The following is a 27,653-nucleotide window of genomic DNA, read 5'->3' as shown; positions in this document are numbered from 1 at the left end:
GTTTCTCTGTGTAGCAGCACTGGGTGTCCTGGAACTCGCTCTGTAGACCAAACTGACTACGAACTCAGAGATCCACCAGCCTCTGCCTCACAAGTGCTGGGACTAAAGATGTGTGCCAGCACTGGCCGGCTTCTGTTCCTCTTTTTTAAATTTCCTCTGTAAATGGAGATAATAGAACCTACTTCAGAAGGTTCATCTAGGATTGTGTCATTATTCCTCTAGGTCCTGGAACAATGGTTGGCACTATATAAATATTTGCTATGGTTAGTCCTGAAACTCTTTCTAAGTTTAGGTTCAAAAGGTTAAAGGAAGAAAGACAAAATCCTGGGAAGCAAGTTAGGTACCAGGGACTATTACAAAGCATAACAGTCCATGCCCTAACTAGCAGGTCTCTTCCTGTCCCTGAGTGACATAACAGTGCTTGGGAAGGCTAGGGCCTTGGAGTCAGCAAGACAATTTCAAATTCCTGCTTCACCACCTTTTCTGTGGCCTCTGGCAAGATTCTTGACCCCTTTGAGCTTCTGCTTTCTCATTTGTAACAGGGACAATAGTAGCCGTGTGGCAGGGCTGTTGGGAGGAGGACAAGGTGATTCTGTAAGATGTGTCACATATGGAGACAGAGCAAGGCTGTTCATTCTAGTCAGACCTTTGGTTCAGAGCTGGTCAAACATTAATGAAGGGCAGGCTTTCTGCTAGATATTCACCAAATGGCACCATGTGCTGGTCTGCCAGAAGCTCTCTGTGTACTGGAATATAAAGTCATAAAACAAGGACTCAAGAACATTTTGGTCATTTTCAGGACACTTGCTGCAGAGAACTTGAACTTTAATTACACTGCAGGTAGATAAGTGTTGATTTGAATCAGGCCCAGGTTCTCCTGCGAAAGTGCTTGCGGCCCCCATTCCTTCAGACGTCCACACAGTATCCTCAACAGGTGTCCTTATTTTTATTTGTCTTTAACTAATCTGGCCATCTTTCAAGTCCATTCTCGTAGGCCATTCCCTGTTGTAAACACTCTAACATCTCAAACTGCTGATTTTCCTCCTGCCTCTCAGTTTTGTTCTTATTCTGCCTGTCAATATGTCCCTTTCTTCCTTAAATGTTGTCTTTCTCTTGGGTCCTCTTTTCTTCCCACCTTGAGTTCATTCCTGGGTGGTTCCACGGAATCCCAACTCAGTGTCAGCATAATGACAGCCTCTCCCCCTCCCTGCACATTTCACAGGCCTCTCACACTCATCATAGATACACTGCTCACACCTTACCTCTCTAGACAGGCAGGACAGCAGACATCAGGGTTCAGGAAAATTCACACTGACTTGCAGAAAGCAAATTATAACATATTAACTCTCAATTCACCTTCCTACTTTGTTTCATCCCATCCCAGTCTAGCTTGCTTGCTCATTAGGCCAAACTAAACTTTCTGAAATGCATACTTGAATATGTTGCAACGGATCCCACATGCCCTCAGGACAAAGCCAGTCTTCCAGAAGAGGCTGACAGTGCTCTGCCCTCATGTCTGTGCAAGCTATTACCTGCTCACTGTTCCCTCACACAGTGGCTTTCTGTGTTGCTCTGCCTGAGGCATTCCCTCAGGAGCTCGAGGCAGGCCAACAGTGCCAGGAAGTGAAGCCCCAGGAGCAACCTTAACCAGCAAGGGATAAGAGTGTGGGACCAACACCCCTATTCCTCAGCTCAGCATCACCGCCTAGAGGCCTGTTCTACACAAACACTCAGTGGCTGAGTTTCAAGTACTCGGCACAGCAATCTGCTAACACAACCTTCATGGGCTTTCTTCCTTTCCTGTCTCTTATTTCTCTGACTCTTCATTATTGCATTTATTGAGAATTACTTTTCAAATAAACTGCCTGAACCAGGCAATGACACAGCCTTGTTGTTCCTGCTACTAGAGGGGTTAAAGCAGGAGGATCATTTGTTTCAGGAATTCAGTGACAGACTAGGCAATGTATCGAGACCCTTGTCTAAGACAGAAATGTACATATGTCTTAACACGATGGTTAATAAATAACTTAAACCCTTGATTCAGTTTCTCCTTTTGGGGTCCTCCACTGATAACATCTCCTGGATGAAGTTTAAAAGTCCCTTCATCATCAGGCTTCACAGAGTCTGTTCTCAGCCTCATCCTTGCCTTTGCCAACCTGCATTGTATCCCACAGTCCACAGAACTTCTTTCAGCTACTCCTGTTCTCCTTCCTCCAGGCCTTTGCCGACTGTCTTTCTAGGACACTATCCACTATCATATCTGACCGACTGAAACTCAAATCATCTGCTTCAATATCACCCCTGGGCTGGGTTCCTAGCTCAGCGGCACAGTAGTACCAGGGAGTGGAGGCAGAGTAAGTGGTCAGGCCCGGGGCTCATCCTCGGGGCTGTGAAAGAAGACTCTCTGAACCCCAAGTTCCAGTTCCATGTTCTAAGGGTGTCCTGTTATTTTCTGAAATGCGTAGATCTTCTGCTAAAGTGTCTTTGATTGCCTGCTACTACCAGAACTGTGTAAATTTCAGAGTTCAGACCATCTGTCTGATGCTCATCATGGCACCAGAGAAGCCTACCACATTTCCAGGTACAGTCTACATCTTTGTAAACAGGTCTAGAACATATCCAGCACCAGAAGTGCTTTATGTGAATGCAAAGAACCAGCCTCATGCTCAAACACGTTACAAATAACATAGCAGCTGGATCAGAAAGACATGGTTCAGAAGGGCATGGGATGCTGTGACCCAGTTCCTTCCAATCCCACTTGAGTTACTCTGTGAACACAGACCTCCATCTCAGGGCCATATACAACACTTCCAACAAAAATGACAGAAACCATGTTGTCTTTGAAGAGATGTCTCTACCAAAATAATCTATCATTTGAACTGATCTATAGGTAGACTTGATAACTGAGCAACGAATTCCCAAAGTCTGCTAACAAATTCTACAATTTGGCAACAGAAGAGGCAGGTTGCATCTAGGGCAGCCACTGAATCAAACAGTGTGATTTGGGTCTGACAGCTTGTCTTTCAGTGATGACTGCCAGTCAGAAGAGGTGGGGAGGTCACGAGTGGGGGTGAGAAGAATGATTAAGCCTACATAAGCATTTTATGCTCACCCAGTTTGCTTCTGCTCCTTCCTTCCAATTACTTGCCTCTGCTGAAAATGGGTAACAGAGCATCACTAGGGTGAAAGAGAATACTGGGCAGGGCATCAGGATTCCAATAGTTCTATAGTGTGGAAAGGAAGCCATAGTGGTCAGCAGTGCCCTCTGCCACTCTGATTTCACTTTCTAGGAACCCATGTAACCTGATGAGAATTAGTTCTTTATGAGCACAGCTACAGGCCTTAATCTGATGTTCCCCAAAGCACAGGACACTCCTTTACCCTCCTGCCAGAGCACATGCCATGCCTCCCTCAGGGGGACACCTCTTCCTAGGCAACCCTTCCTTTTGCCTTCCTGATTAGGCTAGCCATTCTCCTGTTTCCTTCTTCAAGCCATCCCTTGTGTTTGCATAACACTGATCACATTATGTCGCACTATGCTACCACTTGCTCGCTTACACATATGTCACACCTGGTGTTCTTCCAACAGCTTAAATACAGGGATCATCATTGTGTTTTCATGGCCTTACAGGATATTCAAGATGTACGGGGAACTCAGCAAACATGTGATGACTGAATTAATGAGTATGTGTAGGAAGGAGTCACAAATAATGCCAAGTGAACCTTGAGTGGCGACATTCTTTCGTTGCTCATGGAAGCCAGCAGATAACATTTCTAAGTCAAATATGTGCCTCTAGGGCATCTAATTTCAGTGTACTTGGTGATTAGAAAAATCATGTTCAATTTCATTTAAATTCATTTAGGGACACAGTAAGTTAGTTCCTTTCTACTGAATTTTTTACTTATGTTTGAGAATTCAAAGCAACCATGCAAACGCAAGAGCAGGCAGCAGTAAGTTAGTGTCTGAAGAGAAATCAACACAGTTTAGGACCAGTTTGAACAATTTCTAGAAATAAAGGGGGATTCAAACATTGCTTCATCTTTATAATAAGAAACAGGTTTCAAAAACTAGGAAAACTAGGTCACTTAGTTTCATTAAAAAAGACTTTGTAGGGGAAAAGTTTTCATGTTCATGCTCTTTTTAATTAAAATATTAATGCATTTACTAAAAATAAACATTTGTAAGTATTGGAAAACAATGACTTAATACAGCTTTTCTTTAGTCTATCTTAAAATCAAGCTTTAACTTAAACCAAGCATCCTCATTTCAAAGCTTAACTTTAACTGCATATTCTTCATGACCTTATCCTGTTTACCAGTTAGAAGGACCCTGGAAAATAGTGTGTATTGACTACAATAGATGCCAGCAATTGTGTTAAATACTCTGTGTGTGTGTCAGTTTACTCGATCTCTCTAAAATCCTCATCCAGGAAGTTGCAGCAGGAAGGTTTTAGGCTCCTGAGACCCTGAACCTTCCTCAAAGGTTTGTTCCAATTGCCAGGAGTCTGGGGATCCAAGCTCAGGGACTTACCTACTGAGCCATCTCCCCAATCCCTTCCTTTCTTTTTCGTGCTGACCTTCCTTTTTCTTCCTTCACTTTCTTTTCTTTCTGATTATTTGTTTCAGTTTTTAATATCTTTTTTAAAATTTAAATTAGAAACAAGCTTGCTTCACATGTCAATCCCAGCTTCCTCTTCCTCCCCATTTAAGTTTTTTTTTTATGTGTTTGGTGTTTTGCACGCATACATATCTGTGCACCATGTGCACGCAGTGCCCTCAAAGGTCAGACGAGTGCTTTAGATCCCCAGGGACTTGACAGTTAAAAGGTGTCATGCTGGTGCTGGGAATCAAACCTAGGGCTTCTGGAAAAGCAGCCAATGATCTTAACCACTAAGACAACTCTCCACCTCTTCTTTCTCTCTCTCTCTCTCTCTCTCTCTCTCTCTCTCTCTCTCTCTCTCTCTCTCTCTCTCTCTCTCTCCCTCTCTTCCCCTCTCCATCTTTTCTTATCCAATGTTTCTTCTTTCCTTATTTTTTCCTTCTTCCTTTCTTCCCTCTCTTTCCCCTCCCTTCCTTTCTTCTTCCTTTCCTCCTTTTCTTCCTGTCTTCCTTCTTCCCTGCCTTCCTTTTGATGGTGGTGGAGTGTTCTTGCTGTCTGGGAGCTCCTTCCTGTTTATAGAAGTTATCTTCCAGTGGACAGGAGGATGAGAAGAATCCTCCTTTTTCTATAGAAACTGCAAATACTGTTGACTTGACTTCTCAAACTCCTTCCCTGCTAGGGATGACCTAAGTTCACCGAACAGATGCATCCTGCCCATTCCAGGGACTTGGGTGTGGGTGCATTAAGAACACAGGGACGAGAGAATCTACTACACTGGCTTCCCTGAGCAGAGGAAGTGCCAACCAGGCAGCATTAGCTCCTTCAGACTGGCTTTGTGTCATGCTTCCGGTGTCCTGCAGCTACATGGCCTACTTTGCCCTATTCATCTTCCTTTTTACAGGGCCTGGAAACAACCCAACAACCTCAGCGTGAGATGAAATGTGTAGCTGGTTTCTGTTGTTGTGAACTAAGGACCCTGACTGCTATTGTCTTGTTTCCAAGATGTGGATGTTGAGGCATTAGAGAGGTTAAGTGACAGAATAACTCTAGCTAAAGAGTGGTAGGATTGGGCTTAGAGCCTGGCCTGCTTGTCTTTTTTGTCTGGCCTCTTTTTTAGTATTTGCTTATTGAAATAGCTTTTTCTGGGAAGGAAAAACTGCCTAAGTCAAGAATCTGTCACAGTAATATTCAGAAAAGCTATGTGCATTGCAACACAAGATTAAGAAAGCCCCCTTTCCCAACAACGTTTCCCCAATTCTGCTTATCAAAATCAAACACCAGAGTAGAAAGCCTTGGAATGCAACATTTCCATCCTCTTCAAAACAAAATCTGTTTCCTTTCTGGACCAGAGCATGCAAGATAAAATACTGTTCCAAAGAAATACTAAGAAAAAGTTAAAGGACAGTGTCTATTTTCTTTGCTGCTATAAAATGGAGACAAATTTTAAAACAATTAATCAATCAAATGGACATCACCCTAAGGAAACTTGGGTTTCATCACTGAACAATGATGGAAAATGCACAAGTTCCAGTCCAGCAGGGCCAACCTGTCCACATGAGCCTAGAGCTGGCAGATGAGAATCATAGGGACAGCATGACTCAACGTCAGCCAGCTCTGGGCTGCTTCCAATAGATTTTATTGGGCAGGTACCCAATACATACTAAATGAATACATCTCTACCATTCCTATAGGAAGTAAGGCTGGGGTTGCAGCTTGGAGGCAGAGCATTTCTCCATCATTTATTAGGCTTTAGGCTCAGTTCTTTCCAGTGCTGTAATAAACTCTGACCAAAACTGATTTAGAGGACAGGGCTTACTTCGACATCATAATCCGTCATTGTGGGAACCCAGGGCAGAAGCCGAAGTAGGAGCCAGAAGGCAGGAGCCAAAGCAGAGGCCATGGAGGAACGTTGCTTAAGGGTTTGACCAGCTTAGCTTGTTCTCTTATATAGCCCAGGGTCACCTGCCTAGGGGTGGCGTGGCCTACAGTGAGTCGGGCCTTTCCACATCAAACATCACCCAGGAATATACCTTGCAGACATACACATCAGCTAGTCTGATGGAGGCAATTCCTCAGCATAGGTTCCTCTTCCCTAGTGACTCTTGTTTGTGTCATGTTGACACAAAGCTAAAAGCACAGCGCCTAATTTGGACTTTACAGCCTGAGCAGATGGAGGGCCTGAAAACAGAAATTTAAACCTTTTATTTATGGTCTCATGTCAGAGAATTCATTCTTGTCAGTGCTGCAGATCTCATTCGCAGGTGGTGCGAGTGCTAAAGGTGGAAACAAAGTATGTCCTGGCGCAGGACCAGACTTTCTTTCTAAAAGATTTTTATAGACTCAGAGAACTCATTGGGGCAGGAATGAAGAACTCCAGGATATAGTCAGTCACTAAAACCCACTCTCCAGGAAGTTTTACACCCATAAAAGTAGGCATGCTATTTTTATATTACTTGTGTTTAAAAAAAATAAAAAGAGAGAAAGACAAAGAAAAAAACAACAACAGAATTTCCAGTGTTTGGGATTCTGTCCAGGCTACCCCATGAAAAATACTAATAACTGATAACATTTTTATCTCCCCAGGATCAATAGTTAGTGAAAGACTCAGAAGACAACCTATGGCCTAGCATGTAACTCTTTTTTCTCCCACCTCTCCAAGATTTTATTATTTGTTATTACACATGTCTTGTCTTTCTGAGTGATATGCTTGTGAGTGTCCATAGTGGCCAGAGGCATCAGATCCTTCTGGGCTGTGTAGTTATAGGCAGTTGTGAACTGCCCAACATGGGTACTAGGAACCAAACTCTGATCTCCCGAGAGAATTGTTCATGCTCTTAACTACTGAGTCATCTCTCCAGCCTCACAGTTTTTGCTGCTGCTGCTGATTCCCCCCACTACCTCCTTCGTTCTTTCTTACAGTTTCATATACAGACAGATTCTCCTTAACTCACTTGTGTTGTGTCCAAGATGCAATTGAACTCCTGGTCCTTTTGCCCTTGACTTCCTGAGTGCAGAAAAATAGGCATGTTTCACTGTGTCTATTTGTTTTCTTAACATTAAAAAAGTTTGCCTGAAGGCAGAGGAGGGGTGGGGCTGTGGTGTTGTTGATGGTGGTGGTGGAGGTAGGAACAATAGTATTTCCCTCTCCCAAATTCACCTGCATGGAATCCTCAGAATCTGAGAATAGGTTATCTTGTGTGTCATGGAGACTATATGTGTGCTTAATGGCCAACTATGGTGAGATGTGAAGGATATGGTCTTCTGTGTAACACCAATGTAATCATGTTAGTTGCTAAAAGCAGAGGCGTCTTCCTAGCTTCATTAGAAGAATGAGAGGGAAGAAGAAAGAGAGAGATGGAGGGTGAGAATGGGCCACCAGTTCTTGGCTTTGAAAATAGAGCAAAGGGCTGGAGAGATGGCTCAGCAGTTAAGAGCATTTACTGCTCTTTCAGAGGAGCAGTGTTTGATTCCTAGGACCCACATGTCAGCTTACAATCATCTGTAACTCCAGTTCCAGGGGACATGATGTTCTTGTCTGGCTTCCATGATCACCAGTCATGTACACAGTGCATACAGACAAAACACGCACATACAAAAATAGATGCAAAGAGTTTTATTCAACCAAAAATGAAGATGGGTAAGGAGACATCCTCTTTGAAGATAGGGATTAAACCAAAGGCTATACACATGCCAGGCTATTGATCTACCAGGAAACCATACTCCTTTTTTATTTTGACTCAGGGCTAAAATAGAAGTTGCCTTCAAATTCACTCTGCAGCCCAGACATATCTCAAGCTATCATTCCTCTTGCCTCAGCCTTCTGGGTGCTGGGATTACAGGCAGACCTCCTGTAGAGTCTTCAAAAAGTGGTACAACATGTGGACACCTGGGCTCTAACCCAATAAGACTATGGAAAATATCTGAGCCATGGAACTGTAAGACAACATTTGTGTCAGCTAAGCTGCTGAATTTTGTTAGCAACAGAAAACTAGGTCGGTGTGGTGGCTCATGCCTTTGATCCCTGCACTTGGAAGGCAGAGGCAGGTGGATCTCTGTTAGAGCTCATCCTGGTCTATATAGCAAGTTTGAGACCAACCAGGGTTATGTAATGAGACCCCATCTCAAAGAAGAAAAATAAGATGCATGAAGCTACAAGTATTCACCTGAGTTGAAAGTTAGTGTCTCCTTGTTCAAGTGTACTTTATGAACAGCTTCAGGCAAGCAAAGGGCGGGGAACCTGATCCTGCTTTGCGATTGTTTTCTCATTTGTTTTCCTGACCACCCAATAAAAGTTCCAGTCTACGTCTGTCTATAGTGACAGGTAGCGGTTTCTCCTCTGTGTGAAATTGGTCACGGCTGAGTGGGCTGCTGGGGTGGAGCTGTGAACAGAGCATGTCTGAGCTAATAAAGAAGATACTTCCCTTTCTCTGAATCATTGAATGCTGGTGTTACCTGGGGGCCTTGAAGTCATCTAGCTGAGTTGTATTTTTAGTAAATGATGCTCAAATGCAAATAACTTCCCCAAGATCATGCACAGGCTGTGTCTGAGCTTGGACTGTTGGCCTAGTCTTATGACTTCCAGATGCCACAGGACACATTGGTTTTACAGGTACGAAAGAGGGTGTTTCCTTGACTGTTTTGAATTTTGGTTGAATTCAGCCCTTCGCTATTACAACACTGTAGCCCCTATTTCCTTCCTAACTGTTGCCAGCAGAGGACTATCCTGTTTCTTTCACTCCTGTCCCCTCTATTTCCGGGGCTTAGCTTTCATTATCCTGGGGTGTCCAGCTCTGGACATGGTGCTAGGATCAGCTATAGAGATGCCTAGATAATCAGATAAGGGGTGTTGTCCCTGTCTGCATTTATTTTTTAACTGCTCCTATGTGCCTTACACAGTGTTTCTAAATTTTGGCTCACTTTCAACAGACAGTGAGTTCTTAAAGGTCCAGATTAATGATAATAAACACCTGAGGCCAATTTCATTCCAAGCTACTATGGGTTTCATTAGATACAAAGTAAATGCAAGGTGTTTTAGTGGCTTTCTGATGGTTCTTCCTAAATATCATTCCCTTTTACAGACTTACCTTGTGGGACAGAACTTTTGGTAACCTTAGTTTCTGCCATCTAACTCCCCTAGTCCCAAATATGGTTTCTTCTTTCCTTTCAGTGCCTAGAGGTCCTAAAGGACCTTCCCAAATTCTCCTCCCAACAGTCCAGGTGTGCATGCATACCTGAACTCCCTCTGGCCTACTCTGGACTTCTGGATACCACCCCCCCCCCATGCTATACTCTAATCTTTCCCATGTGGCTTAACCTGCATTGTGGAGACAGGTGAAAATAGGCCAACTTTCTTCCCATGGGTAGTTATTAGTAGCAGGGCACTGTTAAATACTGCTTGTGGTGGGCTTCAGTTTTAAACATCTCATTCAATGGCTAGAATCAAAAACACTGAAGACAATTTATGCTGGAGGGGATGTGGAGAGAGAGGAACACTCCTCCACTGCTGGTGGGAATGCCAACTCATACAGCCTCTTTGGAAATCAGTATGGAGATTCCTCAGGAAAATGGGAATTAATCTACCACTAGACCCAGCAATTCCACTCTTAGGCATTTATCCAAATGAGGCAGGTTCATACAACAAGGGCATCTGCTCCACTATGTTCATAGCAGCATTGTTTGTAATAGCCAGAACCTGGAAGCAACCTAGGTGCCCCTCAACTGAAGAGTGGATAGAGAAAATGTGGTACATTTACACAATGGAGTATTACTCAGCAGAAAAAAACAATGGAATCTTGAAATTCGCAGGGAAATGGATAGCACTGGAAGAAACCATCCTGAGTGAGGTAACCCAGTCGCAAAAAGACAAACATGGTATGTACTCACTCATATATGGATTTTAGATATGGATCAGGATAGTGCCAGTCTGCACTTCCACAGATAGAGAGTCTGGGAAACAGGAAAGAACCTAAAAGATATGCATATATGCATAGTACCCAAGAGAAGAGGATGGAGACAAGATCCTATGAATGGATGGGGAACAGGGCGAGGGGGGGGGTAGTGGGACCCGGGAAGAATAGAGGGGGTAAAGAGGAAGGGAGTTGGTCATGGGGGAACAGGAAGTTGAGGGGGTGGGGGTAGAATAGGGGGAAGAGGGAATCATAGGATCGAAGACAGATCAGGCACCAGAGTGACCTCGAGTGATCTAAAGGTATAACATCAATTGGCAAGCTAAGCAATAGTGGAAGGACCACCTCGAATGCCCATTCCTGATAATGAACTTGATGTCTATAACTATCCGGGAGCCTTCATCCTGGGACTGATGGAAGCAGAGGCAAACACACAACTAAGCACTGAACTGAACCCAAGGAACCCAGTGACAGAGAAAGAGGAATGATGAGCAAATTGGCAAAGAATGGGCTGGCAAAACCAGCAGAGACAGCTGATCTGAACAGGGGAGTGCTCTTGGACCCCAGACCGACAGTGGGGACGCCAGAATGGGACTGATCTGGACCCCCCAAATGTGAGTGTCAGTGAGAAGGCCTGGACAACCTATGGGGCTCTGAGCTGTGGATCAGTGTCTATCCCTGGTATACAATCTGTCTTCATGTGCCTATAGCACAAAGAGAGATGCTCTCTCAGCCTGGATTCTTAGGGGAGTGCCTTGACCCTACCAAGAGTAAAATGATAGAATCTAGACATCCCCTATGTGGAAGGATTTGGCAATAGGGTGGGAGTGCGGGAGGAGGGGAGGGAGAGGGAACCGGGATTGACATGTAAAACAAGCTATTTAAAATTAAAATAAAAAAAAACAAAACATCTCATTCAAAGTTGTTTTTGTGTTTTGCTTTCCCTTTAAGTAAGCTAAGATGGTGGGGGCAGGGTGATTAACCTCTAAGTAACAGTTGTGGGGCCTCTCTGTCGTGTCCAGATGCCTTGAACGGAGGATTATTGCCAAGAAGCCCCTGTTGGCAGCTAGCTAGAGAGCCATTGTGGCAGCCCAGATGTTCCGAGTACCTCGAGGAAGCCACACCTGCTGCTGAAAGGTAACTGCAGCTCCATCCTTCTAGACATGACTTTGAAATAGCTTTAGCGGATGTTCACCATCATAAGCCCCAGCGAACTCTAGAAGCCATTTCACCCAGGCCAAAGTAGGGAAGCAGCACTTTCTCTGGTGGCCCTCACTAGGTGACCTGTGTAAGCAAGGTAGTTTGGCTGTCAAGTCCACTGTCAGACACCCTTCTGTGCTGCCCCCTAGTGTTACAAACTTAGGTCCATCAGAGGGCTTCTAGCACAAAAGATTGAGCTACCACAGAAAGAGGAGACCACAGAAGCAACCACAAGATAGGAGCATACAGTCAGTTGAAGACTTCTGGATAGCAGTGGGGGGCAGAAATGACAGAGAGCAGAGGATAACCATCTGAGGAAATACAGAGACATGGAAAGGCAAGCTGCAGTCCTTGGACAAGTTCTGAGGGGATTCTAAGCCTATGCACAAGGCTTCTAACACCCTAGAGTTGAGAGCTGTTACATTAGTCATTGTCCAGGGTGAAATGTCCCAACTTTAAGCCCATGAGCTGTAACAGTAGATGCCTTAGGTACAGCCTAAGGCTTTCTGGATCTGTAACAAATTTAATTAATTGATTAAAAAGGTTCCTTTTGTGGTCAGGGATATGGCTTAGTTGGTCAAGCATCTGCTACTGAAGATCAGATTCCCAGAGCCAGCATAAAGTCAGATGCAGTAGCAGGAGTCTGTCGTCACGGAGCTTTTACAGGAGAATCTGCTGGTGTTTGTGGGCCAGCTACTCTGGCATATGAAGCAGAGCAAGAGGAGACATTGCATCATGCAAGATAGAAGGCAAGGACTAATATGTGAAGTTACTGTCTGAATTTTGCACACTTGCTAGGGCAAATGCATGCACACATGCACACACAGATTTTTAAAAGGTTAAAATTTCAGGTTTGGTAGCACACCCAGTGACCTGTAATCTCAGCACTTAGAAAACAGAGGCATGAGGATTGCTGCAAGTCCAAGGTCAGCCTGGTCTACAAATAGAATTCTAGCACAGCTGAGCCACATATGGAGATCCTGTCTCAAGGAGAGAGAGAGAGAGACAGAGAGACAGAGAGACAGAGACAGAGAGAGACAGAGACAGAGAGAGACAGAGAGGGATATTAAAAGTTAAATTCTAGTTATGAATCTCTTTATTTTTTAAAGTATAAATCTTTACATTCTACTTATTAATCACCAAAAGTTCAGTGATCCTTTTTGAGAAGTATCATTGTAAATAAATTATGCTCTTAAGTTTTTTATTTGACTTTGTAATTTCAGTTTATTTCTTTTGTCTTCTTAATTTTTGTATTCCACTTGGCTCTCAAATCACTTCAATGTGATACTTTCTTAGAGTCTTCATTCTTTATAGAACTATGCTGGGTTTTTATTTTATTATATATGCTTTATTTCAATGATCTAGAGTGACTGGATTCTATATTATTTTCATCTTTTCCTAGCTTGACAGGGACATACATCAAGCTTTTGTCTGTTTGATGCAGGATCTTTCACTCTACTACCCAAACTAGCCTGGAACTCACAACATGGCTCAAGCTAGCCCCAAACACATGGTAATTCTCCTGTGAGTGCCCAGCTCTCTCAAGGGTTTAAATTGCCTCTTAGTTTTTCCAGTTGGCTCCACAATCACTGAAGTCTAGCTAATGAACCCCATATTCTATTAGGGTTGTGATTTTTCCCTGCTTCTGACTTTCCTTTTGTCTGTCATTGCTGGCCCAGATTCTGAAGTTAAAACCCAGAATTGTTGTTCTGGTCTTGTCCCTTCCCTGGATGCCTCTTTGCACTTTGCTCTTTATCCTATAATGGCCTTGTTGTGTCCCACCTGCTTTGATTACCACAGCCTATGGTCTCTCTCACTAGATTATGGGCAACCAGAAGGCAAGATCTGTCCTTACAGTGTTTGCATATTTGCTTATCTCAGCATGGTATATTTCCCATGGCCACAGCTCAGCTTGATCTAACTTGACCAGGCACAGTGGTATAGGTTCATACTCTCACAAAGATCTTGAGTTCAAGGACATCAAACTATATAGCAAGATCCTATCAAAAATAAAACAAACACCAGTGTGGTGGCTTACATCTGTAATTCCAGCATTTAAGACGAAGAGGCAAGAAGACCACCACAAGCTAAAAGTCAGCTGATGATAAATACCAAGTCCCAGGCTAACCAGGGTTACAGATTGAGACCCTGTCTCTAAACAAAGTCTAGATAAACGACTGAGTGACTGACTTCATTATCATGTCATGTTCTAAAGGACATGTCTATATTCTCTTTCTGCCTGGTAGGCTATGGTAGTGAGTGAGGTTGAGCAATATTAATTCAAACTAACCACTTGAGACTTGTGACACATCCTCCCAGGATACAGGAAGCCATACTGTGTCTCTGACTGCTTGATACAGATTTGCTGACTTCAACCTGGTAGTAAATTGCAGAGGAGTCTGGCATAGATTTCACAGCATGAAATCATGTAGGCCAGGAGTTGTTTAGATCCTTCCAGTTCAAACATACCCCCACCAAGGAGTGTGTTTCATCGTGTCTGACTTGTGCACAGGAATATTCATGGACAGGACAGAATGAAGCCACACACACACACACACACACACACACACACACACACACACACACACACACACACACACATCCCTCCTTTAGGTTGGTTGTATGGAGAATCCTGCAGGAAGCAGAAATTTATTTTATTAGAACTAATCTTGCAGCTTCTCAACACATGCGAGAGCGCAAAACTTCTAGAGAAAGAATGTCTACCTATAACTTCTACCTACACAAAGAAATAGGAGGAAATGTTCACATAACAAGCCAACCAGAACTCCCAGCCACAGCTGCCTCTGATTTACTGCTGGAGGTCTCCCAGTGAATTCTCAGTCAGACGTTTTTTAATTGAAAGCAGTTGCTTTTATCCCACCCATCCATGAGTATGACTCATCAACTGTCGTCCGGGGCCAAGTGTGTTTTTGCAAAATATTCTGTGTCTCCACGGCAACAACCCAACCCCGCCCTCTCTCAGTTGACTCAGTGCTATGGAAGGGGAAATCTGTTTGACTAGTTATAAATTAGAACCATTACTCACGGGAAAAGACCCTTCGGCTCCAAAGGAAAGCTGCCACACAACAGTGTGAGGAGCAGAGGAACACCAGGGAGATCAAAATAGAACACAATTGTTTCTTATTAAGCCACTATTCGGTGCGGTGTGTGTCTCTGTAGTGACTTTGGCCACAGGTAGCACTGGGAACAACAGGGAACATAACTGGGAACTGTTTAAGACTTAAAACCAGGCACTCTTATTCTCACAGCACCAACTGTTATTCTTTTTTTTTTTTTTTTCGAGACAGGGTTTCTCTGTGGTTTTGGAGGCTGTCCTGGAACTAGCTCTTGTAGACCAGACTGGTCTCAAACTCACAGAGAACTACCTGCCTCTGCCTCCCGAGTGCTGGGATTAAGGACATGCACCACCACTGCCCGGCATCCAACTGTTATTCTTGTTTCACAGATGAAGAAAGAAGCCAGTGTTACCAGAGTTCAGGTCCCACACATGGTGAATGACTGGACTTGATCTGTTACTCTGATTCCTGGATGTGGCTGCGCCTGTATCTAATCTCCCCACTACCGGGACAGACAAGCCTCACAAGGTGGCCCCGGGTTTGTTTGATTTTTTTTTTCTTTTCTGACTCTGTTTTTAGCAATGCTTCAGAGACTTCAGGTTTCTAAATAGGCAGTTTCTGCTAAGCAACAGAGAAGTGTTTTAATGGACACCGGGATGCTAAGATGGATAAGCCCACTCTGGGGCGTGGCACAAGCGCCCTTAGGCGATCGACTAGCTCCACCCATACACATGGCAGGCAGCTTCTCTGCTTTCACAGCTACCTGTGCCATGCTTGGCCATCTCAACCAGGCCTCCTCTCATCACAAGGGGGCTCTGCAGGGGGCGGGGCAGCACCGGTCCACTCTTATGACCTGAAATGGGAGACACAGACCTGACCTGTGTGGCTGTGGGGGCGGGGTGACATTGAGGCACCAAGCACAGCCTCACTCCTTCCCGGAAGCCCTCGAGAAATGAGCTCACTTGCCAGGACATCAAACAGGCCCCTTGAATTGCTTGAACTTGGGCTATCATTTCTGACTTCAGAGTTTTTACCTGAGACTCAAGGAGAAAAACGGGCACTTTCTGCATTCATCTGGCATGTGGCTAAGAAGGGAGGTGTGAGTGAATCTTGATCTGAAAGCGAACCGGTCTAACCCTTAACCATCTTCTAGGCAAGGAAGTAGCTTCAATATCCCATCCTTGTCCATTAATGAGAGTCTTTCTCCTTTTGGACTGATGACAGAGCATCTTGTACATGGTTCAACATTCCCGTCTAAAGTGCACAAGCCGATGGTTTTCACTCTGCTTAGAGTTATGCACCCATCACTACAACTGATTTCAGATCATTATCCAAGAAAGAAATGCCATAACCACCGACAACCATTCCCAAGTCACCCCAACCTTTCCCCAGCTCAGGTAATCACCTATCTGCTTCCTGCCTCTGCATTTCCTTATTCTCATTTGTTTCCTCATATCCCACTAAAAGTCATATCCTTGACCAATATCTTCCTGTTTCCCTTTCTCCTTTAAACACCCAAGCCTCTAGTAACCACCATCCACTCTGTCCTGCAGTGAGTTAGATGTTCCACATTCCATGCATGAGTGAGATCGTGTGATGTCTGGCTTATTTCACTTCACACGGTATCCTCTGACTTCATCCATGTTGTCACAAATAACAGAATTTTGTTCTTTTTTTTTTTTTTAAAAAGCTAAATAGTTTTTGGTTCTGTGTATGTACCGAGTTTTGTTTATCCTTGCGTCTGCTCCCTTTGGTATAATTTGGGTTGCCCATCCTGCTAGAAGCACAGCAATTATGCTGTATCACATGCAAAAAACCCCCTGACACAATCAACAGCTGTGATTAATCTAGTCACTGGGCTAGGCCTGCCTCAGGGAGGTCAGCAAAATGTGCTTAAATGTGCTTGCCCAAAATGTGCTCATCCTGCAGCTGGATCCCTGGGCTCTCAACACCACTTCCATTTCTGAGCTGTGTGACTGGGCAAAACACTGTGCCTCAGTTTCTCTGCCTGTAAATGGGGGTACACCAATAGCCTTTTCCTTCTTAAGGTGCTGTGATCAAAGAAACTAATTCATGGCATGTTTCAGATTAATGCAAAATTTGGGATTAAGCTCTTTGTTTTTCTGCGTTTAAGGACTTTGCACCTGGGTGAGTGTCCACAGCCATCCCACCTGAGTATGTCCCATGTCATCTGAAATATGGTATGTGGGGAGGGACAATGTGCTTGCCAAGTGTAGCAATGCTGTGTACAAATATGGAGTCCTACAGTGCAAAGTCAGACAAATGCCCTTTTTACTTAGCTGTTCTTCAGAATGGACAGAATTTCTTCACCAAAGTGATTGTGGGATTAGTGAGATGTTTCAGCAGGCAAAGGCTTACTTCAATCCCTGAAACCCCCCCAAAGGTGGAAGGAGAGAACTGGTGGCCTCTGACCTCCATCATGGTATGCACACCCACAAACATACATTGTTGTAATACATACTCAATAATAATAAAATATAAAAATTGGGATGGGAACATGATTGTGTACAGCTCAATGGATAGTGCTGTTTTACTTCATGCTTCCCTTCAGAGAGAGGGTACAGGCTGCTATTACAAATGCTTCAGCATTACTAAATGGAGCCATTGAGGAGGCCACAGCCTGGGGAAGGAAGTCAATCAGGCTTGACTGATTTTGCAGTTATAAAAATTGAATTGAGTTGAATTGGTCATTCGTTTGAGAAGGAAATGTGGAGACCTGTATAGTCACTTGTCAGGGCCAATTTCACTGCTTAAAATTTACTCACAGCTGTATGTAGTTACCAAGCAACTGCAGCCAAGTTACCACATCCTTGGTGAAAATACCTCTCTGTCTCTCTGTCTGTGTCTGTCTGTCTGTCTGTCTGTCTGTCTCTCTCATAAACACACACACACACACACACACACACACACACACACACACACACACACACAGTCTTTCCAATGGATGGCCCTTACTCTTCTCTGCTAGTCTTTAATACATTCACAGATCTGAAGTCACTATGATGAGAGAGAGACAGGCGGGGGGTGACTGAGAGAGTCAATGGATCATGATCAGTAATTGTAACAGAGTCATGATGTACCTGAAGGGGATTGATTCATGACTGAACATCTATTACCAAAAAAGTGGGGTGCTGTGGTTACTCACCAAAGTTTGGCACAAAATTACTTAGGTTTAAATTCCCTTTGCTTTATAATTTTAAAGTTAAATCACTTAATTTTGATAATCTTCAATCCCTGCCATATCTCAAAACTGGGACTAATAATATATTATACATTGCACGGTTATTGAAAGTTTCATCGAGTTTAAGCAGGTTAAATATTTAGAAGAGTGACGCAACATTGAACATATGTCAAATTTATTATCATCTCTCCCAGTGATAACCCTGATCTTATTGATTAGTAATTCTCAATAGGGATTAAATCACTTCCAGAGAGAGTCTGCCAATTTATAAGTATCCCCTTTGAGTTGTCCTAATGATTGGCAGGCATTGCAAGACTTCATGGGCTGCACACTGCAATGACGTCATTGAAGTGGAGAATCAATTCACCTCCTCTGTACATCCTCCTAGTTCTCATATAAGTAAAAGCAGTGCTTATGATTCTCTAAGCCTGGAGATGAGTTCTGCTTTGCATGCAAACACATTCTTTTTGTTGTCGATGATAAAGATCAAGCCTAGGATTCCGAGCATGCTAGACAAACACTGTACCATTGGGCCACACAGCTGAGTCCAAAAGCCTGCACTTACAACTTGACTATTACTGACATTTTCAGGAATTCACCCATAATGTAAATAAACTACAGAGAAAGCTACACTTCACATTTGTTCACCCTACAGTTAGTTACTAACAAGCTTTGGTTACAAGCAGAGCTAGTTACAAGCATTGGCTAGTGTCAATAGCAATGACAATGACAGCAGATCTGTGTGTACTGGGAAGGCTCCTATTCCATTGGTATGTCTTCCAACATCATAATGCTTGAACAATTGTATAGCGGAGCTGATTTTATTATAATATTTTTATTATAAATGATCTCCTCTTTATTTGTATTTTCATGATGGTTCATTTCCCAGTCATGTCTACAGACGTATTATTATCTATGGGTTTTCTTTCAGGAGAGCAAATGCAACATGACAAAATAACTTGCTATGAGAGGGAACTGTATACTATAAGTAAAAGGATACATGGAATACACATTTTCAAAAAAAATCATGTACTGGCAAGATGACTCTAGGGGTAAGGATGCTTTCTACCAAGCCTGATTCAGAATATTCCTTTATACTATGTGAAGATGTGCCACTGTGATTGGTTTAATAAAGAGCTGGATGGTCAATAGCTAGGCAGGGAGAGATAGATGGGACTTATGTTGACAAAGGGGTTTTGAGGAAGAAAAAAGGCAGAGGAAGCAGGACATACAGAAGGAGAGATAAAAGCCAGCCATGTGGCAGCATGTAGATTAATAGAAATGGGTTAATTTAACTTATAAGAGCTAGTTAGAAACAAGCATAAGCTAATGCCAAACTTTCCTAATTAATGAGAAATCTCTGTGTCATGATTTGGGGGCTGGCAGTTCATAAAAGCCTGCTACAAAGCTTGGTGACCCAAGTTCCATACCTAGAACTCACTTATTGGAAGTTTTCTGTGCATGGACCATCACACACACACACACACACACACACACACACACACACACACACACACACACACCGCTTTAAATAAAAATGAAAAAGAATTCATTAATTACTAACTTGAATGAGTCACTAGACTGTTTAGAGTAATGAATATTCAAATTGAGAATCAGGAAAAACCAGTAATCCTTGACCACCTATTTTTCAGGGGAAGCACAGCCTCATAGTGGGGGAGGACTAAAAAAAAAACATCATATATGTGGGGTAGACATCTATGTTCATGATAAATGGAAGATCTACCTAATGTAGAGCAACACTGCTGTTATTAAGCTGTCAGAATCTGTGGGGCTGAGCCACACCATCAAGATAGGCTGTCTCACAGACCACAATTACTCTGCCACTGGCCCGACTACCTCTGGGCCAGTGGTCCCATTGCTGAAGTGTTGCAGGACCTGCAGTTAATAGAGACCATGCTACAAGGTCCAGGCAGGACCAATGGCTCATCAGGGTCACGAAAATAATGGTGTATGCACTGGGGATTATGTTGTCATCTCTGCCTGTAAGGGTGACCTGAGTGACCTACTGAACTGCCAAATTGAAACTGGCTCCCTGGATAGGGTGTGGTCTCTTGAGCTTTGGCTCCTCCCAGTGCTTCAGCAACACAAGAAGTCAGTTGTCTTCACAGCATATCATTTTACAATGACTATATCCATGAGAAAATACATAGTGTGAAAAGTCTCTTCCCTAGAAACCTCAAAGCCTATCCCTGAAACATCAATAGACAAAAGGAAAGAAGAAGATGTAAACATGGAGGTATTAACAAAGTAGCCATAATAATACTGCCCTTAGATAGAACATCCTAAAATAAGTTAGATCATGTAGCTAAGAATTAAGGATGGAATTAAGATGAATCAGCCAATTCTACAGCCTAATACAGCCACCACAGTCCCCCCAAGAGGAAGATAGAGTTATTAAAGGAAGGCACAGAGAACTCCAGCACTGATGGCTTTGGAGATGGAGGAGGGGGCTAAAGCTACAGAGTATATGTCACTGGCTTCTCAAAGCCTCAAGGGGAAGGAAACAAAAGTCAAATCTGACGTAGGATGCACACCTGTTCCTCCAGTACTCCAAAGGAAGAGGCAGATGATTGCCACAAGTTCCTTGAGCTGCACAGTGAGATCCTATCTCAAAATACAACCGCAAAAGAAGAAAGAACAGCAACAAAAAGAACAGAGCCGAGATTAAAAAGGATGGGAGAGAGGGAGATAGAAAAATTCTCCTGTAGAGCCCCAGGAAGCCAGACAGCTCCACCTGCTGGTGTGTTGATTATAGCCCACTATACTCAGCCATTTGTGACTGAGACAATATGCCTGAGAAACATAGCTCAGAAGAGCAAAGGTTCATTTTGACTCTTAGCTTCAGAAATTTCAGGCCAAGGCCAACTGTATAAGTCACTTTGGGACCACAGTGAGGCAAAATATTATGACAGGATTCATACAAGTCAAACAGAAACCTAACTCAACACTCCTCAGAAACCTCATGCTGTGGGTGTCTGTTTGCCAGGAAATCTGTTTATGACCACACTGTATGGTCACCTGTGATGGGGAAAGAGCATCTAGCTCCCGATGAACCCAACAGCCCATGTCAGCTCAAAGTCCCCATGCTGAGGACTACCACATAAGAGCTGCTTTTTTTCCCCACGAAGCTGCTGCTCTCTGCTCCCACAAGACAAACTTTTTTGTCCCCCTACAGCATGGTTTAGCTTGGTGCTTTTTGAATATTTTGTTGCTCAACAGTGGAAATATCAGCTCACTCAGAGTTCCTACTGTATTCACAAGAACTATGGTTCTGGTTTTAGATGCTGGGGAGAAGATTTGGGCATTATCTTGATTTTCCTTTTCTTCCTTCCCCTCTCTTTTGAGAATCCAGTCTTTCATGCAAACAGGCTAATGGGTAGGTATCTGCTCCTCCTCACTTGTCCCCCTTTCATTCAATCCCTTTGCTCTCTTTTCCCCACTCTAACTTTGCAAATTAGCCTATAGGTGTAGAGTTTGGGGTTGAACCTCAGACAGTAAGGAACAGCCAAGCTCCCCATTGGGTTAAGGACAAAGACCTGACACCGTGCGCTTGGTAGCTGGGTTTCTGTCAGGTCACATCCATTTTGTAGAAAGAAATAGACGTTCCTGGCTACTTTTTTTTGTTTGTATATTACTTTGAGAGACACTGAGATTTGTTTGCTTGTGACAATTTACTAACATGAATGAACCAATAAAAAAACAGAAACAAAAAGAAGAGGAAGTTTTGTTATTATTGCTATCTGATGTGGCCCTTGAGTAGGACTTAGACTTGCTACTCTTTTTTCTTGTTTTTTTTTTAGAATTAATTTTATTTAAATTAAAACAATCTTATTTTACATGCCAATCCCAGTTCCCTCTCCCTCCCTTCCTCTCATTCCTCCCATCCCCCATCTACTCCTCAGGGAGGGTGAGGCCTCCTATGGGGGAATCATCAAAGTCTGTTACATCATTTAGGGCAGGACCTAGGCCCTTCCCTTGTATCTAGGCTGAGACAGTATCCCAAAGCCCATTCGTGTACTAGGGGAAAATACTGGTTCCACTGCCAGAGGTCCTGTAGACTGCCCAAGCCCCCTGACTGACACACATGTTCATGGGGCCAATAGCTGATCACCACTTTTGGTCAGCTCCTCTTCCTGGAGGAAGGAAGTTCTAAATGTTAATTTTTCCATTTTAGTTTAACTTTTTATGATTTTCTTCTCATATATATATATATATATATATATATGTGTGTGTGTGTGTGTGTGTATGTGTGTGTGTGTGTGTGTGTGTTCTGTGTGTTCAGATGTTAGTTAGACATGCAGGTGTGGGACCCATGTAGGACAAAGATGGCCTGGGAGTCTCTGGAACTAGACTTACAGATGGTTGTGAGTCTACATGTAGGGGCTAGGAATTGAACCCAGGTCCTCTGGAAAAGCAGCCAGTGCTCATAACCACAGAGCCCTCTTTCTAGCATTAATCTTTCCATTTGAAATGGTAAGTAATTACTGCTTTGGGGAAAAAAGAGGAAGAAAGTGAAAAATTAGATAATTTACTTTAAGTACACTAGTGATATGATGGGCCATGTCCCAAAGAGATCTAGGGTCTGGAAGATGACCTTACTACACATGTCTAAGCTGATTTTGTTGATATCAGTTTATCATGATAGTTCTTTTCTCTACATATTTTTAATTTTTATTCATTCATTCATTTACTTGTCTGTTTGTTTTTAGGTAGGTCTCAGGTAAGCCAGGCTGATCTCAAACTCACTATTAAACCAAGGCTGGGCTTAAAGTCCTGGTCTTCCCATATCCGATTCTGCAGTGTTGAGGCCTTGAGATAAGATCATCTTGTGAGTTCTGTGATGGGATAATGGTGTTACAGGGGTCCTAATGACTTTGGAAGGAAAAAACAAAAGAATCAGCAAAAGGATCAACAGCCAAGATACTTTGACAAGTGTGGCTTAAAAAAGGCCAACGCAAGGGAAGTGGTGCCCTCTAGAGGCCAAAATGGGGACAGCCTCCAGTAGATTACTGATGGCTCCATGTGAGCCCTTTTGAAACCCTGAACTTTAGTCATCGAAACTAATGAATTCCTGTGCTTCTAGGCTGTTGCCCATTCGTTACAGCAGCATTAGAAAAGTATTACATATTATTCTGGATGTTTGGTGATAAACTGTACTTTGGTCAGAACATATTCATGAAAGTTGTTAGCAAGTTCTGTGACTTTTGCTTTGTGTCTAGAGAGGATGCTCTAACAGAATTTCCGAAGCAATGGATGTCATCACTTTGAAAAGAAGTTAGATTGTAGGGATAAGACAGTCTGGTACTAAAGACTGCAATTACAGAGTTCTACATAAACACACAAAGTGAGCATGAAAGACTGCAAGAATTTGCTGTTGATGGGCTGGAGAGATGGCTAGGCCCACAAACAAAAATGTAAGAATTTTCTGTCGCCTCTAGTGCACCTTGGCAAAAGCTGGGAAGCTGCAGTGTTGTCAGATGGAAAACCCACTTTTTCCTCTGTAAAAGACAATCTTAGGAGCCCAGAATCAGCTTCTCAGAGGAAACCGTGGCTTGTAACCCACAGATATGTAATGAGCACATGGATCCACAGGACCTTAATGTTGGTTCTCGGTATCTGTGAAGTCTTGCAAAGCTATCTGGAGTGTGTTTCAGTTACATTGACTTCTTCATCAAATTGGACAGCTGCAAATCTGTCCTGTGTATCTGTCCCCTCTGTGTATCCTCGACTACCCTTGAATTTATTTCACTGATCTTTGGTGTCATCTGCCTATTTTAAGCATGGACTTTGGACTCCCATAGAACAATGTGAGGTGAACTCTCACCCTGAACTCTTGGGGAAGGGTCTAGGCCCTGCCCTATATGAAATGACACACTATGCACACCCCCATGGAGGGCCTCACCCTCCCTGGAGAAATGAGGGGATAACGGGGGGGGAGGGCACGGGAGGAAGGGAGGGAATGGGAGAGGGACCTGGAACTGACTTGTGAAGCAACCTTGTTTCTTATCTAAATTTAAACTGGAAAACAAAATTAAAAAAAAAAGAGATTCTACAAGGTAAAACGGTATTGCCATGTGAAACAGCAGTCATGCTTCATTTGTGTTCCCTAGAATTCCCTCCCTAAGAACTCAACAAATCATTTTCTTGAGATGGTGGTCTTAGAAACAGATGAGGGCAAGTTGCAAGTAACAACAAGAAGAACAGAATCTTTTTTATTCTATTTTAGATTGTTTTATAGTGGAGACTTAACTAGGCCTTCTTAGAGAAAGAGCTACAGATGCATAGTATGAATAGTTTTCTACATTTTTACTAGCACACCTGCAACACTGTGAATCTTTCAAGAAAGAAACTGCAATGTTTGGCCACTGTGAAGGCCGTTCAATACACCACCACAGAAATATCACTTATAACACAGGCCCACAGTGATAAAAATGATACTAAAAGAAGGAACTGTGTGAGTGGAATCACCCATACTTTTTACTCAATATCTGTGTGGGGTAAAAATTGCTCCTTTGAATTCAGGAAATAAGACATGGTATCTATACACAGTGAAGTACACATATCTGAAGGTAGAGGATTCTAGGAGCATGCCTAGCCAGAGTAATAATCTTAATAGAAGTCAATGAAAAGCTTCAATGCACTTCTGATACCCTTCACATGTTCAAAGGAAGCGTTGGTTTTTCTTCTCCGTTTGAATAGATGCATGCATATGTATGTGTTTGCATGTGAGCGTGTGTGAGTCTTGATGGAGACATAAATCAGTACCTTCCACATTCTAGGCTATTTCTCTACACCTGAGCTACATTGTCATCTACCTGTTTTTCTCTCTTTTCTTTCTTCATTGACCTCCCATAGAAACCCAGAACCATCTAGAAACAAGCCCATCTCACCGTGTTTCTGTGGCCAATATTCAAAAGGGTAGGGTGTTCCATATATGGATGACAGCTATAAACTTTCAATATAATTTGTAAAAGACCAAAGTGTAACTGTGGTGATATAATTAAAATTCATGACCCTTTCTTAGTTTGTGATTAAAATTCATGAGTCTGCTGTCTTAATTTTGTTCTTCATTGCTGTGATGAAACACCATTACCAAAAGCAACTTGGAAAAGAAAGGTGTTGTTTCAGCTTCCTGCTTTTAGTCCATCATAAGAGGAAGTTAGGGTAGGAACTCAAGAATGTCAGAGGTCAAAGAAGAGACACTGAAGAGTGCTATTTACTGACTTGCTTTTTTATGTACCCTAGGATCACCTGACAAAGGGTGGCTCTGCCCCCAATAGACTGTGGACTTCCGTATCAATTGTAAGTCAAGAAACTACCTTAGTGAAGGATATGGTCAATAAGACAAAATGGCAGCCTACAGAATAGAAAAAGATCTTCACCAACCCCACATGTGACAGAGGACTGATCTCCAAAATATATAAAGAACTCAAGAAACTAGATACCAAAATACCAAATAATCCAATTAAAAATGGGGTACATATCTAAACAGGGAATTCTCAATGGAAGAAACTCAAATGGCCATTTAAGGAATTGCTCAATGTCCTTAGCCATCAGTGAAATGTAAATCAAAATTACTCTGAGATATCATAAACTATGAGACTATGAACTGACAGCTGGGGAACCTGCATGGGCCTGAACTAGACCTTCTGAATATAGGTGACAGTTATGTGACTTGATCTGCTGGGGGAGCTGGCAGTGGTACTAGGACCTATTCCAGGTGTATGAACTGTCTTTTTGGTGCCCATTCTCTATGGTGGGATACCTTGCTCAATCTTGATACAGGGAGGAGAGGCTTGGTATGCCAACTTGCTATGCTAGATTTTCTTGACTCACCAAAAAAGGTCTTACTATCTCTGAAGAGTGTATGGGGGTGGGTGGGAAAGGGAAGAGGCAGGGGAGTAGGAAGAAGGGAGGGCAGGGGCACTGGGGTTGGTATGTAAACAGAAAAATAAAAATTTTAAGTAAACAAGAACAATAACAGCAAAAAGAAAATGCCTTAGGCAGGTGTGAGTTCTCAGAACTCAGGAGGCAGAGACAGATCTCTGGGACTTAGAGGCCAGATTAGTCTACGTAGTGATTTCTAGGATAGCCCCAGCTGTGTATAGAGAGTCTGTATAAAAATGGTGGGGGGCAAGAAAATGCCTTAGAGACAGCCCTATAGACAATCTGATGGAGGCATTTAAGTGAGGTTCCCGTCTCCAGATGACCATAGCTTATGTCAAGTTCACACCAAGGCAACTAGCACAGCTGCTTAGAGATTAGGTTTGTTTTAGTGACTGCTTAGTAACATATTGTGTGTGGTCTTAAGTAAGTATACAACTGGGCTGGTGAGATTCTAATTCACTTTAGAGTACTGGCTGCTCTTCTTCAAGAACCAAGTTCAGTTCCCAGAACCCACATGGAAGATCTCAATTATCTATTCCTCTAGTCCTAGGGAATCCTAAACTCTCTTCTGAACTCGCCTGGTATATGGCACACAATCTCTACACAAACATCAATGCAATCAGTCATTAAATAAATAAATAAATGAATAAAGAAATAAATAAGTAAAATTTAAAAGGAAGTCCAGTAGTCTTTTTGAGCTGTTTGCACATCTTTGAAAACCCTACTGTCCAGTGGATGGCTTATAGCAAGAGGGTAGTTAGCTTTTTCTGGGTTTGTCCCTGGTTCTAGGATGGCTACACACATGAGTATAAAGACAGCACACATTGGACTCTGCTACTAAAAGAGTAAAATAAAAGAAGTCATGAAGTTCAGAGAAGGTGGGGGTACATTGGAGGTGTTGAGAAGGAACATAGATGAATAGAATCAAGATTCATTGCATACTTGAGTGAAATTATCAAAGAATTAATAAGAAAAACATATGGAAAAATAGTAATCTAAAAAAACCAATGAGATTCCAACATGATGTTATGGATAAATTGTGCTCATTTACTGCCTGTCAACATCTTGGCAACTCCTCGATAAACCATGGTGCTGACTATTCATCACAGGTGAGCAAAAGTGGCTCAGAGCTCTACCCACCTTCTCAACAATAATCTGTCCTTTGATCTTCTTTCTGCTGTGGTCTCTTCTTCCGTGCTGGCAGGAGAGGGGTTCAAAGACTGTGGCTTGCTGTGGAATGAGAAACCTTATGGGCAGAGCCCATGATTCTTCTCAGATGGGCTCAGTTTCCCCTGTGAAGGGCAGCTCCCTCACACAACGCTCCAGGAGCTCAAGGGATCGCTGGTCTCACCACTTAGCCATCTTCGTTGCAAATGAAGTGTCTGCAAGTGGTCAAACACAGACTTTTCAAATAACAGATTTGAGGTAGGAGGGACTTGAATGAACCTAACCCACCTGGTGAAGAGAAGCAGATGACACTTTTCAGCCACCTGCAGGAAATCTAGGTAGGGAAAGAAAACTGAGTAACTCAAAACCAACTGATAAATGAATAGTACTGAGGAATGAGCTAGAGTTATGGAGGGCTAGGTTGGCAATTTCTGAGATGACTGAATCATTCAACATATGCCAGTGTCATCTAGGCATAGTGAGTCTCACAAAGACAAGAAGAAAGAGATGAAAGATGTGGGAACCATTTTATACTCACTTTGTAGAAGGGCAAACATCCCCAAGCCTCTTCTTTGATATCTGGAGGCTGTCCT

The 27,653-nt window shown here is 42.9% G+C and overlaps 1 long non-coding RNA gene across 1 annotated transcript in view; it reads right to left on the bottom strand.

Moving 5' to 3' along the window:
• Positions 1-27,285, bottom strand: part of LOC110342776 — a 47,956-nt gene extending 20,671 nt beyond the window's left edge. Inside the window, exon 1 of the long non-coding RNA XR_002384941.2 lies at positions 27,034-27,285. This is a non-coding gene — a long non-coding RNA (uncharacterized LOC110342776). The remainder of the gene's footprint in view (positions 1-27,033) is intronic.
• Between the last annotated feature and the right edge of the window lie 368 nt (positions 27,286-27,653).

The sequence above is a fragment of the Mesocricetus auratus genome, unplaced genomic scaffold, assembly GCF_017639785.1.
Source record: "Mesocricetus auratus isolate SY011 unplaced genomic scaffold, BCM_Maur_2.0 Super-Scaffold_100009, whole genome shotgun sequence".
NCBI lineage: Eukaryota > Metazoa > Chordata > Mammalia > Rodentia > Cricetidae > Mesocricetus > Mesocricetus auratus.
The sequence above is the reverse complement of the archived record's forward strand: the minus strand, read 5'-3'. Positions and strand labels throughout refer to the sequence as shown.